This window comes from Eptesicus fuscus, chromosome 1 (genome assembly GCF_027574615.1).
Source record: "Eptesicus fuscus isolate TK198812 chromosome 1, DD_ASM_mEF_20220401, whole genome shotgun sequence".
Taxonomy (NCBI): domain Eukaryota; kingdom Metazoa; phylum Chordata; class Mammalia; order Chiroptera; family Vespertilionidae; genus Eptesicus; species Eptesicus fuscus.
Genome location: NC_072473.1, coordinates 5857433 through 5872821, shown reverse-complemented (window position 1 = coordinate 5872821; position 15389 = coordinate 5857433).

Below are 15389 nucleotides of genomic sequence, written 5' to 3'. Positions count from 1 at the left end.
CATGCCTTGCTTTCTCTGTATTAAACTAAATTCAACTCTGTTCAGCTTGGGTTTAATGAAATGCAACTCCTTGTCCAACGCAAGCTTTGGAGACTGGCTTATTATTTTATATGTTACACATGTGTTGCCTATTTGTAAGATTGCAAAGATCATCAAAGTAACTAAAAGTCTACCAAGTAAAGTTTTCAGTAGCATCATTTATCATGAAAAATAAAATAGAATTCTTTAAACTTTTTTTTAGTTCTTTTTTTTTTTTTAATTGATTTCAGGGAGAAAGGGAGAGGGAGAGACAGAAACATCAATGATGAGAGAGAATCATTGACCGGCTGCCTCCTGCACGCCCCCCACTGGGGATCAAGCCTGCAACCTGGGCAGGTGCCCCTACCTGGAGCCCAACCGTGATCTCCTGGTTCATATTTCAATGCTCAACCACTGAGCCACGCCGGCTGGGCGAATTTTTTTTAACTTTAAAAATGAGGCTGGTCCGAGTGCAGTGGTGCCTACAATTAATTAATCACAGCCAGTTACAGATTTCTTTGTTCCTTCTCCACTCCCACTGCTTCACTTGACTAGCCAAAAAAAAAATAAAATAAAAAAAATAAAATAAAATAAAATAAAATAATAAAATAAATAAAAATGAAATCTATAGAAGCTCTGGAGTTCTTGGAATGTTACAGTTCAACTAAGGTAGTACTAATGTGCAAAACAGAATTTCCAGAATTAATGACACTGGGGTTATTTTTTTTAATTACTTTAGAAAAAATTTTTAAATGATATGATTATTTAGAATAGAACTGGTGTTTATGTGGGTAAAAAGAATTCTCATATATTATCTTCCACAATTCACTTCTTTTTTAAAATATATTTTTATTGATTTCAGAGAGGAAGGAAGAGGGATAGAGAGATAGAAACATCAATGATGAGAGAGAATCATCGATGGGCTGCCTCCTGTATGCCCCCTACTGGGGACTGAGCCTGCAACCCGGGCATGTGCTCTTGACTGGAATCGAACCCAGAACCCTTCAGTCTGCAGGCCGACGCTCTATCCACTGAGCCAAACCAGCCAGGGCCCACTCACTTCTTGAGCTAATTGATCTAACCGTGCAAGAGTAGAGGGTGGGTCAAAGATTTTTCCCTGGAGGACAAGTTTGGGGGATTTGTGTGCTGGAATTTGTATGGTTGGCTGGCAGAATAAAAGTAAGTAGATGGTCTGTATCTCTCCCACTCCATGAACTTGTTTACTGAAGGAAAGCATTTAAGAACTGACCTTGTTTGACTCCATCTAAGTAGTATTTTTCATCTTTATATCCTGTAAACATCTAATGCATCACTCAAGGAGGAAAAAGATCAAGGTTGTTAGGCATTAATGATTCCCTTCCTTAAATGACACCTACTCATTACTATATGAGCGCTGGGAGTTAATACCCATTTCAAGCTGGAGTCCGAAAGAAATCACCTCTGGTATCTCTGATGAAAAGCTATAAGCAGGCCCCAGATTCAGGTATAATAAATACTTATAATTGAAATGATTACAGGCATACCTCGTTTTATTGAGCTTCACATTATTGCACTTCACAAATGTTACGTGTTTTACAAATTGAAGGCAAGACCCTCTACCAGCCAGATTACTATTTCCGGTACCCATCTGGCAACAAGTGGAACTTTTTTAATGAAGCAACTTTTTTAGATAATTTTTATGAGTTTATTTGGGTCAAACTGACAACATATGCCAGGAAGCAAGATCTCAAGTGCTCAGTAATGGAGCAGTTTTAAGCAATCTTTAGAAATACTTTACATGACATCTAAATGTAGTAATCCTTGCCTTAGGCTGCAAAGGTTAGGGCAAGACAAAAAGCCATTTATCTTGGCAACTCTTTCCTGCAGACAAAGCCCTCCCGAACCCACACAGATTCATCCCAAACTTCCTGCTGCTACTAGTGTTGGAGAGTGGGAATTTTTGAGCATGCTTCCAGAGAGGCCGTGGACTATGCCCCAGATAGAGCTGTCAGTGCTGACACCAGGCCAGGCCTTGAGATACGGTCTCATGGCCCCTTCCCAGCACGTAGGCCTTCTTTCACAGAACACTGTCAGCTTTCTGAGGAACAGGATGACCCTGTGAACAACATGGTCATCAATGGCATGATCCTGACGTAGCTTGGGAAAAACTGTTTTGTCTTGGGTTACTTGTTCTGCAAAAACAGGATGTGGTTAATGTGCTTAAAAGTGGTCCCGCACAAAGGGTCGGGGCTGCTCTCTGGACTCCCTGCATGGAGAAAGGCAGAGCAGTCGCTGGTTGGCTGGCCAGCTGGCCGGCTGGCTAATAAAGGCTCCCTAAATTTTAATTTGGTCTGGACTCCAGTGGTCTTTACTCGCGTTTGCTCCACAACACTAGAACTGTGGTCGGCAAACTGCGGCTCGTGAGCCACATGCAGCTCTTTGGCCCCTTGAGTGTAGCTCTTCCACAAAATACCACAGCCTGGTTGAGTCTATTTTGAAGAAGTGGCGTTAGAAGAAGTTTAAGTTTAAAAAATTTGGCTCTCAAAAGAAATTTCAATCATTGTACTGTTGATATTTGGCTCTGTTGACTAATGAGTTTGCCGAGCACTGTCCTAGAACTTAGGACAGGAATGCTCAAGTGCTGCTCATCTCGCCTCCTGGTTGCTATGTGTCTGAACACTTAGTGCCCATAAACAGCTAGCTTGACCTTTTGTGTAAAAGCTGGAACCACTACGGTGCCCACATAACCAATTTCTCGTCCTCTCCTCTCCTCCCATCACTACCACCCACGTAGGCATAAATAATCCAAGCTGGCCCTGTCGATGTGGCTGAGCGGTTGAGCGTCAACCTATGAACCAGGAGGTCATGGTTGGATTCCACTCAGGGCACATGTCTGGGTTATGGGCTCGATCCCCAGAAGGGGGCGTGCAGGAGGCAGCCAATCAATGATTCTGTCGCATTATTGATGTTTCTATCTCTCTTTCTCTCCCTTTCTCTCTAAAATCAGTACAGAAATATCTATATTTTAAAATTGAACTGTTTTTTAAAAAAGCTACTACAAATCTATACCAAACATCATTGTTAATAAAATCTGTAAGTATGCATTTTAAAACAAGAAAATAAATGTCTGCTGTGATCACTCTTTTCAACATTGGAGGTTCTACCACACAGAAGTAAAAGAAAAAACAAGTATGAGGATTGCAAAGGGAGAAATAAAACTATTAAACACAGACACTATGCTTGGAAAATTCCAAGGACTCTATAGAAAACATATTTCTTGTTTAACAAGATGGCTTGCTGTGTAAACTGATTGTGTCCCCCACCAAATTATAATGTTGAAATCCTAACCCATAATGTGATGGTATCAGGAGGTGGGAGCCTTTGGGGCTGATTAGTCATGAGGGTGGAGCCTTCATGATGGGGTTAGTGCCCTTATGAAAGAGACCTCACAGAGATCCCTCACCCTCCCACCCCTCCACCCACTGCCTTCCATCACCTGAGGACACAGCGGAAAGCCTGGAAGTGTGCCCTCTCCAGACACTGAATCTGCTGACGCCTTGATCTTGGACTTCCAGCATCCAGAACAGTGAGAAATAAGTTTTGTGCTTGTTTGTTTATAAGCCACCCAGTATATGGTATTTTGTTATAGCAGCCCGAATAGACTAAGCAGTGGATAGATTAAAAAATGGTTGACAAAAATAAATTACAACCAATGAGCACGGGGAATATAAATAAAAATATACCAATTTCAATAACAAAATTATAAAATATTTAGGAACAAACCTAACACAAAAAATGTGAAGACTTTTGTGGGGAAAATGAGGTGTGGTGCCTGAAAGGACCAGGACTGAGCTGTCTAATGTAGCTGCTAGCTACATGTGCTTACTGCAATTGAAATATAAATCAATTAAAATTAAACAGCATTCAGGATTCAGTTCCTTAATCGTATTAGCCCAATTTCCAGTGCTCATTAGCCACATGTGGCTACCCCACTGGACAGTGTAGATATAGACTATTTCCACCATCACAGAAAACCCTATTGGACAGCACTGGACTAGAATATGTCCCTCCATCTCATAAATTTTCAATTGGAATGTGATCATTTAACATGGCTTATGTTCTACCCCCATAAAGGGAAGCATGACTTAGTAAGAAATACAGATTAGGAGTTATAAAGTTTTCTTTCCTTTTTTAAATATTTCTTTATTGATTTCAGAGAGGAAGGGAGAGGGAGAGCTAGAAACATCAATGATGATAGAGAATCATTGATCAGCTGCCTCCTGCACACCCCCTACTGGAGATCAAGCCCACAACCTGGGCATGTGCCCTTGACCGGAATCGAACCTGGGACCTCTCAGTCCACAGGCTGATGCTCTATCCACTGAGCCAAACCAGCTAGGGCATAAAGCTTTCTGAACTTCTAAGAGTTTTGGGGGTTGTCTATTGGAGGGGGGTGGGGGTCTTGCTTAGCATCTGAAGGCACCTCTCACAGTTAGGGAACCAACTATTTTGTGAGTCTTCATTATCAAAGCCCCAAAGTCCAGATTATTTTGATATTTGCTCTTCCATAACCCTGGCAGTAAGGATACAGGCATGGAACCCACGGTTGGCCAATCAGATACTCTCTTTGAAGATCCAAGTCTTGGGCAAGCAACACAGAGATGCTGGAACAGCTTAGAGTTCATGGGTAGTGGTGGCCTCTGGTACCTGGTGACCACGGATGGCGCCAGTGGTGATGATGCCAGTGGCAATATTTAGTACCTAGCAGTGACAGCATTTTAATCAGGCCAGTCATGTTCTGGGTTCCTGTTGTTCCCGCCACTGAACAAACTCAATTCACCAGCCTTGCCTCTAAGAACTACCCATAATCTCCCCCCAAGAAATCCCTTTTCTAAGTCACAAGGAGTTGCTGTCTTTATTTGCAACTACAGACTCTGAATGGTATGAAGTTCAAATGTCTCATAGATTATCTAGTGCAAGCTTACTGTGATTCATAATGTAAATGCAGGCAAATGGCATTACATCTCTCTTCATATCAGTCAGCTTAGGCTAAGCCATGCTGTGGGAAAAAAAGAAAATAACCCCTACCCCTGAAATCTCAGTGGCTTAAAACAAAACAAAGATTTATTTCTCACCTTAATGTCCATATGGGTCAGCTGTGGTTCCGGTTCCATGTCATCTTCCCACTGGACCCAGACTGATGAACCTAACCTAATGGAACAAACCCTGTCTGATATATTGCAGGTCTCAGGGACTGAGAGAAACAGACCAAAATAATATCCCCGCTGGCTCTTAAAGTGTCCATCCATATGTCATTGGCCAAAGCAAGTTCTACATTTTGATGTACAAGCCTTCTAAAGGGAGGGGCCAGCTGATCTGAATGCTGTGGTGGTCTACAATTGCCCTACTGGAAGGGTCATAAATTATTTGATTAATAAAACCATCTAACACAGCTCTTATGACTCAGGGCTTTGTTTTATTAATTTGGTAAGTTTCAAATTCCATAACGTGAATTAAATTTATTTGGAATGGCCCTAGCTGGTTTGGCACAGTGGATAGAGCATCGGCCTATGGACTGAAGGGTCCCAGGTGGATTCCGGTCAAGGGCACATGCCCGGGTTGTGGGCTTGATCTGAGCAGGGGGCGTGCAGAAGGCAGCCGATCCATGATTCTCTTTCACCATTGATGTTTCTAGCTCTCCCTCTCCCTTCCTCTCTGAAATCAATAAAAACATAAAAAATTATTTGGAATGCATTATTTTGTGTTTGAAACATTCATAATAGTAACACTTGATCCAGTTTGTTAAAGTTAGATGCAGTGCTTCCAAAGTGTGGGGTGAAATATGCAGAACAGAAACATGGATGAACTCATATTGAAATCCCACTCCCACTTGAATAAACATCAACTTTACAAAACTGCATTAAGCAGTTAACCTTGGGGCTTTGAGGGGAAGAAAAACCAAACATGTCCACAAGCAATGTAAAGCAGTGATACAACAGGGGAGAGATAGAATACAGAAAATTCGTCGGATGAGCTAAGTGTAAAATCCCCCAGCCTAATGATGTAATGGAATTATGTAAGGAAGAGACTACTTTACAACAAGCTAAACAATTCAAAAGCACAATAATTTTATGCCAGAGGGTGCATATGTGGAAGGAGACAGGCAGGGGAGGAAAAACTGAACCCCACATGTTGCTGAAAATTATGAACTTGAGGGCTCCTCAAAGTCCTTAGTGATGAAATTCTATTAAATCATCTTTGCCAACTAAATTAAGAAACGAGGGGAAATATCCGTATTTCCTTTTTCTTAAGGACAAAAAAATCACATGACCTTTATCTTGTAGATAAGATTCGAGTTTTTCTGCATTCAATATGTCAAGTTTTGCATGTGGTTAACCAAAAATAATCATTCACACAAAAGTTTGAAGAAGTGTAATTGTAACAGGTATAAATGTTAAGTTATTTGCGTAAATTCAGTTAAAGCTGCACTTTCAATAAAGGTCAGCACAGTTCCTTTGGTTAGTAAAACAAGGTTTATTTCTTGAGCTTTAAAAAAAAAAACTCATGTGAAAGAAGCCAGACACAAAAGAGCACATATGGTATGATTCCATGTATATGAAATGTCTGGAGCTGGCAAATCCAGAGAGACAGAAAGTAGATGAGTAGCTGCCAGGGGCTGGGGGGAGCGAGGGACGGGAAGTGAATGCTAATGGGGACTAGGTTTCTTTTGGGGATGGTGAAAGTGTTCTGAAATTAGATAACGGTGACGGTTACACAACTGTGTGAATACACTAAAAACTGCTGAATTGTAGAATTTAAGTTAAAAAAAAACTGCTGAATTGTAACAAAACTAAATAAATGCACATGAGCTTAAAACACTCTGTGTTGAAACTATATATATATATAATTAGTTTCAGAGAGGCACATTTGAACCACCAACATAAACTCAAGGACAGTCTGTAATACATAGGTAATTAAGTCAACAACAACAAAGAAATCACCAAGCAATTCTTCCAACGATGTTCCTTATTAAATACTTGCAGGGTCTTCTGGCAAATAAAACAATGAGCAAATAGAAGTTGATTCTGACCTCCTTTTCCTTATTTGTCTCTGGTGAAAATGGTGTGGAATACTGAAATGGAAAACCATGCAAAGAAAGGGAAATGTCCTAAGACAACAGGACGGTTGTTTATACCCTAGCCCAGTGGTCGGCAAACTCATCAGTCAACAGAGCCAAATATCAACAGTACAACGATTGAAATTTCTTTTGAGAGCCACATTTTTTAAACTTAAACTTCTTCTAACGCCACTTCTTCAACATAGACTCGCCCAGGCCGTGGTATTTTGTGGAAGAGCCACACTCAAGGGGCCAAAGAGCCGCATGTGGCTCGCGAGCCGCAGTTTGCCAACCACTGCCCTAGCATTTGAGCACATGTGGCCTGAGACTTTGTATCTGATGCTCACTCAAAGAGACTACATGGGAAAGAAAAGCTCGAAAATATTCTGGGAAAAACATGTTTTCTCTGTTCCAAGTCTCCACTCTCAAATTGTTTTGCCTGTTGTAAACTACAATCACTCCCTCTAAACTGCTTTTTAATTCTTTACATAAATGTGCATATGTATTGATATGTCATCTTTCTGGCTATTCTGGTTTTCTTAAGTGCATTAATTCAGCAAATATTTGTTGAAGGCTTTCCATGTGCCAGGAACTGTTCTTGGGGCTGGGGATAAGCTGTGAACTAAGAAGACACAAATCCCTAACCCTATGGAATTTACAATTTGGTGAAGGGAGGGGGGTGGGAAATGGACAATTAACAAAATAAATAAGTAAAGCATTGTATCCAAATAGTGAATAAGCTCTATAAAAAAAAATCAGAAAGGGTACTTGGTGAAGGTATCACTGCCCAAGGTGACAACTGAGCTAGGGCTTGAAAGAGGTAAATGAAGTCATTGGGAATCTGGGATAAGAGCATTCGAGGCAGAAGCAACAGCCAGTGCAAAGGTCCTGTGGCAGGTGTGTTCCCCGGCAGGGCCTCACTGCGAATAGCGAGAGCACTGGGCTGATTTGATCTGCAGTTCCTTTCCTGAGCACAGATCTAACCAGGGGCGTAGGTGGCAACTGCTCTGGGTTGATTCTAGAAGCTTTTTATTCCAGGGGCTTGATATCATTGTCAGCGCAGCTCAAATCTGTGGCTTGAGAAATGGGGAAGAAACAGAGAGAAATGGGGAGCAATGATTGTGGATCGAAGCTTTGGCCCTGTTGGATGTGTGACTGAAAGAGGAAGGGCCTTCTATGCAGAAACGCCAAGGCCAGAGCCCAACACGCTGCCTGGCCGCCAGCTGGCTCCTCTTCATCTGTCAGTGGTTCTGGCGGGCACCTCCTGTAAGCCCCCCTGAGGAAGGCTGCTGTATTGCTCCATTATAGGTATGAGGGAAGCTGGACACTGAATTGTACAGAAAGGTTCAGAATGACTCACTGAGATAAATATCCAATAGAGATTCTGTCTCCAATTCTCTTTCTCAGTTCATTTGGTTTTTTAATATATATATATATATATATTTTTTTTAATATATTTTTATTGATTTCAGAGAGGAAGGAAGAAGGAGAAAGAGATAGAAACATCCATGATGAGAGAGAATCATGGATCGGCTGCCTCCTGCAAGTCCCCCACTGGGGATCGAGCCCACAACCCGGGCATGTGCCCTTGACTGGATTCGAACCTGGGACCCTTCAGTCCACAGGCTGACGCTCTATCCACTGAGCCAAACCGGCTAGGGCTGATTTTTTAATATATTTTTATTGAGAGGGGAGAGATAGAAACATCAGTGATGGGAATCATTGATCGGCTGCCTCGTGCACGGCCCCACTGGGGATGGAGCCTGCAACCTGGGCATGTGCCCTGACAGGGAATGGAACCATGACTTCCTGGTTCATAGGTTGATGCTCAACCACTGAGCCACGCTGGCCGGGCTGATTTTTTTCATAATAGCTTTACAGACCATACAATTCACCCATTCAAAGCAATCAATTCAATGGTGTTTATTCACAGAGTTGTACAACCATTATCACAATCAATTTCTGAACATTTTCATATCCCCAAAGAAACCCCACACCCTTGAGCCTGATTTGTCTGATCGGTTTTCTGTCTCATTTTTAAATATCAAAATGCACTTAAATGCCCGGCCAGTGTTGCTCAGTGGTTGAGCGTTGACCTATGAACCAGGAGGTCACAGTTCAATTCCCCCGTGAGCACACAGGCTGGGGTTGCTGGCTCGATCCCCAGTAGGAAGTGTGCAGGAGGTAGCCGATCAATGATTCTCTCTCATCATTGATGTTTCTATCTCTCTCTTTCTCCTTTCCTCTCTGAAATCAATAAAAATATATTTTAAAAATAAAAATAAAATGCTGGCAGGGTGGTAGTGAAGATTAAATGAGATGCTGTACGATATGTAAAGTGCCAGGAATCTAGTGAATATGGTGATGGAACATCCTTCACCCTTCCTCTGAATGGATGGCTAACCTCAAGATTTGCCTGAAGGGTCACAGCCTCTATGAAGCCCTCCCTGATTCCCCTAGACCAGTGGTCAGCAAGCTCATTAGTCAACAGAGCCAAAAGTCAACAGTACAACGATTGAAATTTCTTCTGAGAGCCAAATTTTTTAAACTTCAACTTCTTCTAACGCCACTTCTTCAACATAGACTCGCCCAGGCCGTGGTATTTTGTGGAAGAGCCACACTCAAGGGGCCAAAGAGCCGTGTAGCACTTCCACAAAATACCACATGCGGGTGCGCACGTACAGTGCGATTGAAACTTCGTGGCCCATGCACAGAAGTCGGTTTTCAGCTCTCAAAAGGAATTTCAATCGTTGTACTGTTGATATTTGGCTCTGTTGACTAATGAGTTTGCCGACCACTGCCCTAGACGCCTGCACCCCTGCCTCTTCGGTCTCTTAAAATGGAAAATGACTACTGGCTACATGGCATTGGCGTTCCACCTGCATCTGTGGGTCCTGAGGCCTGGGACGGTGTCTTGTCATCTCTTTGCACCCAGCACCTGGCAAAGTGTAAAGCAATGTGCAATCGTTACAGTACAGTCTTTCTGGTAACACACAGTTACATCTCTGGAAACCTAATTTTAAACAGTATTGCAAATGAGATTATATGAAGTTGTCATGGGTTCTCCCTTCAGGCTGTGGGCTCTTCTGAAAGCAAGAAGGTACCTTCTAAAATTAAAGAAAGAAAGAAAGAAGGTGCCTTCTATAATCGAGGCCCTTACAGTAAATACCTCTGAGAGACAGAAAAATATTTGAGTCAAATATTTTGCATTTACTGGTAAGTTATAAATAACAAAGCAATCTGACCTGAAAGATGAAGGGCCGGGCCCTTGCAAAGGCAGTGGAGCGCTGCCAGCCGCGGGCTTCCTGACTGGTCCTTGGAAATGGAAATGGGGAATGAAAGGAGCCTCTGATCCCAGGAAGGGCTGGGGAAGAGACAGAGCTGCAATTGTACCAAGTTTTGATTTGAAAGAAGTGACATGGACAAAAGGAGAGTGATGTGGGAAAATCCATGAAGAGAGCCTTTCTGCATTCAGGTATAACAACTGATGTTTGTGCCGAGTGCAGAGCTACTCCTCATAACCATGGCAACCAGGATCCAGGCTATACTTGCATGGGGCAGAGTTTCTGTGCTGTTTGTTATTTCTGATTAGGGGCCACAAGTAGGGAGTTTGGGGTTGGTTGTATTTTATGAAGCATCCATTTGCAATATTGCCAATGTATGGGAGGAAAACATCGTTTTTCTTCTACCCGTCCAGGTTCCCGGCTGGGACTCTGTTACAAAAGACAAATTAACAAGAGGAAAGCATACACATTTATTGAGCATAAGTTTTATGAGACACGGGAGCTTTTATAAGGAAATAAATACTCAAAGAAACGGTTAAACCTGAGTGTTTTTCTACTTGGTTTGATGAAGAGTGGAAAGTCATGAGGAAATGTGATAGAACAAAGGTTATGAGCCCATAGTAGTAATCTGAGGGAAACCTAGTGAGGCCTGTTCTTTCCGGTTCCTCTCATCATGTTTCCATCTATAGACATAAGAATGGTCTTTTCCTTGGGTGTGGGTGGGCACCTAGCCGGTTTGGCTCAGTGGATAGAGCGTTGGCTTGCGAACTGAAGGGTCCCAGGTTCGAATCCAGTCAAGGGCTCATGCCCGGGTTGTGGGCTCGATCCCCAGTGGGGGACTTGCAGGAGGCAGCCGATCCATGATTCTCTCTCATCATGGATGTTTCTATCTATTTAGCCTATGACCTGCCTCCAGGGAGAATGGGGAGACCAGAGAGTCCTTCCTGCACCTGCCATTTCTCAGATTCCTTCAGCTTAAAATATTTTGGGGTAGCATGTCCTGAACCCCATTATCAAGGACTTTGTCAACCATAAGGATACAGGGAGAGCTGTCTTTGTGTCCTTGTGTTTGAAACCAGGTATATGAAATTTGGACCATTGGTATGGCCACTTAACTGGGTCGCCTGATCCACCCTTGCTTTCTTCCTCATTTAAGTTAACATAGAAGCCACAGGGATCCTTCCTAAAGGTCATTCCAATCTTATCACCACCAACTCCTTAGCTTCCATGGCTTCCCCTCAAGCTTGGAAAAACCCCCAAAGTCCTTATCATGACCGAGTCCTTATTATGAATTCGATGGCCCTTAACTTCACCTCTTCCCCCTCGCCCCCCCGCAACCCCCGCCCCGCTGGTGACGACACCTCAGCCTGTGGACGCTTGCTGTGCCTCATCTTTGACAGGCACCTTCCAGTCTTAGGTCCTTTTCCTATAAAAAGACTTTAAATAAATGATCCTTTACCCCACAAGCAATTTAAAAAAACACCTTTTCCCTGGCCGGTTTGGCTCAGTGGATAGAGTGTCAGCCTGCAGACCAAAGGGTCCCAGGTTCGGTTCCAGTTAAGGGCACATACCTTGGTTGTAGGCTCCTCCCCAGTCCGGGCTCTGGTCGGGACTCTAGCGGGAGGCAACCAACTGACGTGTTTCTCTTACATCTATGTTTCTCTCTCTCTCTCTCTTCCAATCTCCCTAAAAATCAATGGGAAAATATCCTCTGGTGAGGATTAACAAAAACAAACAAATTAAAAAAAACAACAACACCTTTATTTTTAGGGAATAAGATCTAGGATGTGAAAGAATGCTTACCTATGCTTAGAAAACATAATGCTATCTAAAGCAAAAACCCAGATTACTATCTTCCCGACTCTAGTTGCAAAAGTCACTAACAAAGTTAATACAAAATGAGGAAGACTAGCCAGATTTTTATGTCTTGGAGAGTAAAGGAATTTCCATTTCAGGTGTTTTTGTCTGCACATTTAGGTTGCAAAATTCCAGTATAAATAAAAACTACCCACAAAAAAAATCCCCAAACCCCGAAACACACAGACTAAAAAAAAAACAAAAAAAAACCCTAACCAAAAAGCAAAGAGTGACATGAACTAATCACACTTGGGTTTCACGTACTGTGCTCTTTCATACCCACTGAATAGTCTTTAAGATCATTCCAAGTCACATGAAACCACACTTTGTGAAACTTGAAGTTTTAGGTGACTTTGCAAGTTTCTCTTTAAAAGACTAATATGCCACATCACAATAAGCAGCTCTGGGAAGTCACAGGGAGAAAAGGGACCAAAATAGAATTCACACTCGATGGCCTCAAGAGATTTCTTCAAAACCATTTGAAACACAAAGGTCTTTTAGTTTTGAGCACCTTTGGGGGGATTCTGTGGTGAGGCAGGTAAACTGTAGTGGGCTTAGGCCTTCAGGGTCTGGCAGAGCAAGTTAACAAGTTAGGAGAAAAGAACTTATGAAAATGTGTAGGTCATCTGGTTGGCAGATAACTCAGAAATAAACTTGTACTCTTATTTTTTTATTTTTCAGAAGTAAACTTGTTGAAGCTATTACAATGAACATTCTATGAATATTTATTTTAAAGTATATTTTATTGATTTCAGAGAGAGGAAGGGAGAGGGAAAGAGAGAAACATTAATGATGAGAGAGAATTATCAATCGGCTGCCTCCTGCACGCCCCACACTGGGGGTCGAGCCTGCAACCTGGGCACATGCCCTGACCGGGAATCCAACCATGACCTCCTGGTTCATGGGGTCAGCGCTAAACCATTGAGCCACACCGGCATGGCTTCTATGAATGTTTAAAAGAGAAAAAAAAAAATCAGCTGCCACCACACAGAAGGCTGGTTGTGTTTAAACAATTATACCACTTGCTTAAACACTGTTTGCCAGGCCTCAAAGAAGTCCTTTCCTTTTCAATTCATTTATTAGAGAACTGCTGGGAGAGTCCAAGGCTGAAGCAATGGCCTTCCTCTGACTAATTCCTGTTTTTACGTAAGTAGATGTGGAACTTCAGATCTAGAGGGGTTCAGAGTATGCCACCCCGGGATACGCCATCCTGATAGAGGGATCATTCTGAGCTGAAAGCGAATGAGAAAAAGCAGACACAGGATGAGCTTCCTGCCCTCATGAAAGCAGAACAGAAATTCCCCTCACGAATTCCTTACCAGGAAGCGGGTAACAACCTTATCACTGGAGACGAGATGGCACTGAGACTACCCAAACCAACAACTAAATAACCACTGCCTCCCATTAGGTTCCCCATATATTTACTTTCCTTTGTCTTCTCTACAAATTTCTTGTTCTTTGTTAAAATGCCATAGAAGCCCAAGTTCTAACCACCCCTTTGAGTTCCTCATCACTGAGTTTCTTCTGTGGGTATCATGTAGCAAGTGGTAATAAACTGGTTTTCTCTGGTTAAGCTGTCTTTTTCAGTCTAATTTGCAGCCTCCCAGGTGCTTCGTCCTCCCCTACGGACCTAAAACACATGCCCTTGAGAACACGAAGACTCCCTAACATCAGAAACTGTCATGGTTGAAGAGTTTACACACCCTGGAGAACTTTGCAAAGAAAAACCCCCCATAACTCCTTCAACTAATCAAGGACTCAAAATAAAACACTGTAGGGTTAGTTATAGGGTAACTTTCATGGCTTAAGGGAGAACTGTAAACTGAGAAAAGCAGGGAAAAATAACAAAGCTCGAGTTACACAATGTTAGAGCCTAAAGGCACTACTCGCTTAGTCCTGCAAACCTCGGAACACATTTCTCAGAAGTCAAAGTAGCCTGGCCGGTGCGGCTCAGTTGGTTGGAGCATTGTCCAGTGCACAGAAGGGCCACAGGTTCGATTCCTATTCAGGGCACATACCCGGGTTGTGGGTTCGATGCCTGGTGGTGGTGCATATGGGAGGCAACCGATTGATGTTTCTCTCTCTCCCTCTCCCTTCCTCTCTCTCTGAAAATCAATGAGAAACATGTTCTTGGGTGAGGATTTTTTTAAAAAAGAAGTCAATATTGAGGCAGTTGCTGACATGAATTTGGAGGAAGAAAATCTGGAAGCAGCTCGAGTTGGGCTATCTGTGGTGTGTAGCCTGGGCAAGTCACAGCGCCTCTGTGGACCTGTTTCATCATCTGTAAAGTATACAGAACAACAGTCTTAAAGCCATGAAAATGATCAAGTGAGAGCCTAGGTATGAGCAGTTCTCAACTCTGACAGCATCTCAAAATAACTTGAGAAATTAAAAAGGAGCCCGGCCCGTGTGGCTCAGAGGTTGAGCATCATCCCAGGAACCAAGAGGTCACTGGTGCCATTTCCGGTCAGGGCACAGTGGGGGCATGCAGGAGGCAGCCGATCGATGTTTCTCTCTCTCGATCCCTCTCCTTTCCTCTCTCTCTAAAAAATCAATAAAACGTATTTAGAGAAAAAAAAATGAAAAAGGAAATGTTGACGCCCGGGTTGTAGCCCACAGATTCAGATGTGATTTTTCTAGGGGTGGCCCTCAGCCTCTGTGGAGTTTCAAAGTTCCCCAAGTGATTCCAATACGCAGCCACTGTTGATAACTACTGGCCTATTGCTAAAGTAGCGCTTCTCAAACTATTTTGGACAGGATCAACTTTTAGTGATAGTGGTGTGGACTTCAGCAAACGACTTTCTTAGGGTTTTTAAAATATATATATATTTATATATTGATTTCAGAGAGGGAGAGGGAGAGATAGAAACATCAATGATGAGAGAGAATCATTGTTTAGCTGCCTCCTGTACGATCAAGCCCGAAACCTGGGCATGTGCCCTGACTGTGACATCCTGGTTCATAGGTCAACATTCAACTACTGAGCCACACCGACTGGGCTTCTTAGGGTTGTATAGGATTTTAAAAACAAGTATAAAAGGGTGATATAAATAAAAGGTTTTACTCCAGTTATCTGTTGTTCAGAACATTTATTTATTTTACTTTAAAAAATAATTTTATTAATTTTTAGAGAG